The sequence below is a fragment of the Salvelinus sp. IW2-2015 genome, unplaced genomic scaffold (genome assembly GCF_002910315.2).
Source record: "Salvelinus sp. IW2-2015 unplaced genomic scaffold, ASM291031v2 Un_scaffold5079, whole genome shotgun sequence".
Lineage (NCBI taxonomy): Eukaryota > Metazoa > Chordata > Actinopteri > Salmoniformes > Salmonidae > Salvelinus > Salvelinus sp. IW2-2015.
The window spans coordinates 1-6181 of NW_019946345.1; positions in this window are offsets into that span (position 1 = coordinate 1).

Consider the following 6181-nt stretch of genomic DNA (forward strand, 5'->3'; position numbering starts at 1 on the left):
ATCCTGGCTCGTCCTCTCTAACTCAAAACCTTGCTCTTCCCCTGCTCTCCTCTCTTCTCAAAGCCTGCTGCGTCCTCTCTCTCAAAACAGTTGCTCTCCCCTGGCTCTCCTATAGCTCTCAAACCTTGCTCTCCCCTGCTCTCCCACAAATGCTCTCAAGCCTTGGCTCTCCCCTGCTCTCCCTGCTCTCCAAAAAACCCCTTGGCTATCTCCGGCAGCTCCCCGCTCTCAAACGCTTGCTCTCCCCTGCTGCTCAAACTCTCTAAACTGCAAAAACCTTGGCGTCATCCCGCTGCTCTCCTCTCTCTCAAACCTGGGCCTCTCCGCTGCTCTCCTCTTCTCTCAAACATTTGGGGGCTCTCCCCTGCTCTCCCCTGATCTCAAACCTTGGCTCTCCCCTGCTCTCTTCTCTCTCAAACCGTTGGCTGCTCCTCTGCTCTCAATTGGCTCTCGCCTGCTCTCCTCTCCTCTCAAAGCCTTCGGCTCTCCCCTGCTCTCCTCTCTCTCAAACCGTGGCCCTCTCCATCAAATCTCTCAACATTGCTCTCCCCTTCTCTCCCCGTGGCACCAAACCGTGGGCTCTCCACTGCGTCTCCAACGCCTCTCAAAGCCTTTGGCTCTCTGCTCTCCCCTTGCCTCTCAGAGACTGGCTAATCTCCTTGCTCTCCCCTGCTCTCAAACCATTGGCTCTCCCCTGCTCTCCTCTCTCTCAAGACCTATGGCATCTCCCTGGTCTCACTCGTCTCTTCAAACATTGGCTGCTGTCCCCTAGCTCTCCCCTGACTCTCAAAACCATTGGCTCTAAACCCCTGCATGGCTCTCAGAGACCTTGCTTCTCACCACTGCTACTCCTCTCTCTACAATAACACTTGGCGTCTCCGCGTCTCTACGAACCTGAGACCTTTTCCGTCCTTGCTCGTACCTCATCTCTCAACCTTGGCTCTCCCTCTCTCTCCAAACCTTGCTTTCCAAACAATACTTCATACTTTAAGAATTCGATCATGGTTATTTCCCCTCTATTTCTCCTTCTCTGTGGTGCTGGTGCTAATATTAAAAGTTCTTGAGAAACTGGGCGCTACGGTAACACTGGGCCGGCCCACCGCCGAGATGCAGAGGACGGGAAGAGCCGACACCGACGTGAGGAATGGACTTTGAAGACCACAGTGGCATCCTAGGCGTGGGACCTAGTCTGCCTGTCATTCCCAGAATGGCGACCCTATTTCCCTACATAGGCACGACTTCAACCTTGCTCCCTCCATGGGCCTTGCGTCGAAATATTACGACTTATAGGGAAACGGGCTGTACACTTGAGACACATTCCTACCGTACGGTACCTGATGAACCGGAAGGAGCAAGAGGTACTGCGCCGTGCAAGAGAGTCCTACACCCTCGGTACGGAAGAGAGAACACAGAAGATATGTTCATCTGAAAATATGTGAGTAGCAACAGCTGACAATGTTAGCACAGGTTTCCCAGCGAATTCTACCGTAGACGGAGCGCAGATGCAGGGATCTATTCCATTCGAGCCCCGCAGAGAGACCCGAAGAAACATTTTAAAGAACTAGTTAGGATGAGTGAGTCTACCGTTGGAAGTGAAAACGTGCCTGCATGTCACGTCTGGAAGAGGGTGGTAGGGTCCGTCATCAATATCGGACAACAGAGCGGTACAGCACGGCTCTGCGCGTTGAATGGTGGTTTGTCTGTGACTGGGGAAACACAAATGTCGGACAAAGGATAAAAAATACATGTACGAGGAGCAAAGTGATATTTCATCGGTGGTTGCGAGCATATATCAGTGTTCATCTTTTAAAAACGTTCACCAAGCATATGTCATGGGTCCAGAACATACGCAAATAATCAGTGCACATAATATATGTTTTTGACGAGGAACAGAAGAAAGAGGAAGAACACACACAACACAGAGCAGAAGAAAAGAACACCAAGGACACACACAGAAAAAAACGAAAAAAAAAGGAGAGAAACAAAAACCGGAAAACACAAAAAAAAGAAAAAACAGACGGAGAAAGAAAAGAGAACGAAAGGAGGACAGGAGAGAAGGGAACAAAAAGAAGAGGGACAAAAGGAAAGAAAGACAACAAGACAAGACAATTGCCGAGGGGAGAGAAGAAAAAAAGGAGGAGCCAGAAAGACAGAGAACAAAAAACAAAAAAAAAAGGACAGGAGAAAAGCCAAAGAAAAAAAAGAAAAAAAGAAACAAACAAAAAAAAAGAAGAAAAAAAAAACAACAAAACAAGAAGAAAAACAAGAAAAAAAGACACAAAAAACAGAAACAAGAAGAAAGAGAAGAAAAAAAAACAAATTTACGAGGGGTGCAATATAAATGGTAAAAGGTATAATGAGGTTAACACATGTCAACCAAGACCTGAACCGGTTCACTTGTAATACTAACAATGCAAATTGCTATAAAGCAGAGGGTTACAGTTAACAGTGCGTGTTAAAAAGATTCCGTCCACTATACTTTGGGGGGGAGGGGCTAATTTCCCAAACCCCTCCGAAAAGGGAATCAGTTGGATATCAGCATTTGTACTGGTACTCGTGCGCATTTGCATGTTCCATTAAAGTTATTATGAGAACTAATCCTGGATAACTTATTCCCCCTGTGGGTTTTACCTCGATTAGTGTGTGTGTGTGTGTGTGTGTGTGTGTGTGTGTGTGTGTGTGTGTGTGTGTGTGTGTGTGTGTGTGTGTGTGTGTGTGTGTGTGTGATAAATAGCTTTGGGTTCAACAAGTGAAGCCTTTCAGACCAGTAATTTCACCCGTATGTTTTTTATTTACATAAACCAGTGTAGAGCAGATGTCTTATTCAAAACTCCTCTCTCTCTCCTACCAGACTGTTTAGATAACAGCTTACATATAACCATCTCTTCTCACCATGCAGTTTATTTAATATAGTTTAAAATGGCTGCTCTGTGGCTGCGGATTAGGACTGTGTGATGCATTTAGTGTGTGGAGATGCAGGATGCCTTATTAAAACTATTCAACCTGGTTGTGGAGAGTGGCTGCTTCCCTGATATTTGGAACCAGGAGCTCATAACCCCCATAGTTTACATACACTTATGTTGGAGTCATTAAAACTCATTTTTAAACCACTCCACAAATTTCTTGTTAACAAACTATAGTTTTGGCAAGTAGGTTAGGACATCTACTTTGTGCATGACACAAGTCATTTTTCCAACAATTGTTTACATACAGATTATTTCACTTATAATTCACTGTATCACAATTCCAGTGGGTCAGAAGTTTCCATACACTTTGTTGACTGTGCCTTTAAACTGCTTGAAAATTCCAGAATATGATGTCATGGCTCTAGAAGCTTCTGTATTTCAAGGTCTACCTTCAAATTCAGTTCCTCTTTGCTTGACATCATGGGAAAATCAAAAGAAATCAGCTAAGACCTCAAAAAAAAATTGTTGACCTCCACAAGTCTGGTTCATCCTTGGGAACAATTTCCAAATGCTTGAAGGTACCACGTTCATCTGTACAAACAATAGTTCGCAAGTATAAACACCATGGAACCACACAGCCGTCATACCGCTCAGGAAGGACACGCGTTCTGTCTCTTAGAGATGAATGTACTTTGGTGCAAAAAGTGCAAATCAATCCCAGAACAACAGCAAAGGACCTTGTGAAGATGTTGGAGGAAACAGGTACAAAAGTATCTATATCTACAGTAAAACAAGTCCTATATCAACATAACCTGAAAGGCCGCTCAGCAAGGAAGAAGCCACTACTACAAAACCGCCATAAAAAAGCCAGACTACGGTTTGTAACTGCACATGGGGACAAAGATCGTCCTCTGGTCTGATGAAACAAAAATACAACTGTTTGGCCATAATGACCATCATTATGTTTGGAGGAAAGAGGGGGAGGCTTGCAAGCCGAAGAACACCATCCCACCATCCCACCCACGGGGGTGGCAGCATCATGTTGTGGGGGTGCTTTGCTGCAGGAGGGACTGGTGCACTTCACAAAATAGATGGCATCATGAGGCAGGAAAATTATGTGGATATATTGAAGCAACATCTCAAGACATCAGTCAGGAAGTTAAAGCTTGGTCGCAAATGGGTCTTTCTTCCAAACGGACAATGACCCCAAGCATACTTCCAAAGTTGTGGCAAAATGGCTTAAGGACAACAAATTCAAGGTATTGGAGTGGCCATCATAAAGCCCTGACCTCAATCCCATAGAAAATTTGTGGGCAGAACTGAAAAAGCGTGTGCGTGCAAGGAGGCCTACAAACCTGACTCAGTTACACCAGCTCTGTCAGGAGGAATGGGCCAAAATTCACCCAACTTATTGTGGGAAGCTTGTGGAAGGCTAACAGAAACGTTTGACCCAAGTTAAACAATTTAAAGGCAATGCTACCAAATACTAATTGAGTGTATGTAAACTTCTGCCCCACTGGGAACATGATGAAAGAAATAAAAGTTGAAATAAATCAATCTCTCCACTATTATTCTGACATTTCACATTCTTGAAATAAAGTGGTGATCCTAACTGACCTAAGACAGGGAATTTTTTGTAGGATTAAATGACAGGAATTGTGAAAAACTGAGTTTTTATTTTATGTATCGACCGAAGACAGCAGTAGTTTTTTACTTGTATACATGATTACATGTACTATTATTATTATTACTACTACTGAAATTAACTTCTCTAGGGTAGGGGGCAGCATTTTCACGTTTGGATGAAAAGCATACCCAAATTAAACTGCCAGCTACTCATCCCCAGAAAATAAGATATGCATATTATTATTAGATTTGGATAGAAAACACTCTGAAGTTTATAAAACTGTTTGAATCATGTCTGTGAGTATAACAGAACTTATTTAGCAGGCAAAACCCAGAGGACAAACCATTCAGATTTTTTTTTTTTTAGGTCACTCTCTTTTCAATGACTTTTCATTGGGAAACCAGATTTTAAGCGACTTGCTTACAGTTCCTACGGCTTCCACTGGATGTCAACAGTCTAGAGAAATTAGTTGAGGTTATTCCTTTGTGTAATGAAGAAATACGGCCATCTTGAAGTCGAGTCACTCTAGGTGTCCTGTGAGATAGAAGCGCATGACCAGAAGGCATGCTACAGTTGGTTTTAATCCTGTATTGAACACAGAGCATCCCGTCTTCAATTTTATCGATTATTAACGTTAAAAAAGTTGTATTACAAAAGTAGTTTGAAATTTATTTTTGGGCAAAGTTTACAGGTAACCTTTGAGATATTTTGTCGTCACGTTTGAGCAAGTTGGAACCTGTGTTTTTCTGGATCAAACGCGCCAAATAAATGGTCATTTTGGATATATATCGACGGAATTAATCGAACAAAAGGACCATTTGTGATGTTTATGGGACATATTGGAGTGCCAACAGCAGAAGCTCGTCAAAGGTAAGGCATTAATTATATTTTTATTTCTGCATTTTGTGTCGTGCCTGCAGGGTTGGAATATGCTTATCTCTCTTGGTTTACAATGGTGCTATCCTCAGAAAATAGCATCGTATGCTTTCGCCGAAAAGCCTATTTGAATTCTGACATGTTGGCTGGATTCACAACCAGTGTAGCTTTAATTTGGTATCTTTCATGTGTGATTTAATGAAAGTTTGATTTTATAGTAATTTTCATAGTAATTAATTTGAATATGCGCTCTGCATTTTCTCAGGCTTTTTGCCAAGTGAGACAGTAGCGTCCGCCTAAACTCATATTTTTGGATATAAATATGAACTTTACCGAACAAAACATACATGTATTGTGTAACATGAAGTCCTATGAGTGTCATCTGATGAAGATCATCAAAGGTTAGTGATTAATTTTATCTCTATTTCTGCTTTTTGTTCATGCTTTCTTTGGCTGGAAAAATGGCTGTCTTTTCTGTGACTTGGCTCATACCTAACATAATCGTTTGGTGTGCTTTCGTCGTAAAACCTTTTGAAATCGGACACTTTGGCTGGATTTACAACAAGTGTAGCTTTTAAATGGTGTAAATACTTGTATGTTTGAGGAATTGAAATTAGGGATTTCTGTTGTTTTGAATTGGCGCCCTGCAGTTTCACTTGCTGTTACGAGGTGGGACGCTACCGTCCACATACCCTAGAGAAGTATACTTGTTTCATTAATCTTATTTACTGAAATGCTGCACCACCTATACTTGCAATATCTACAAATTGTA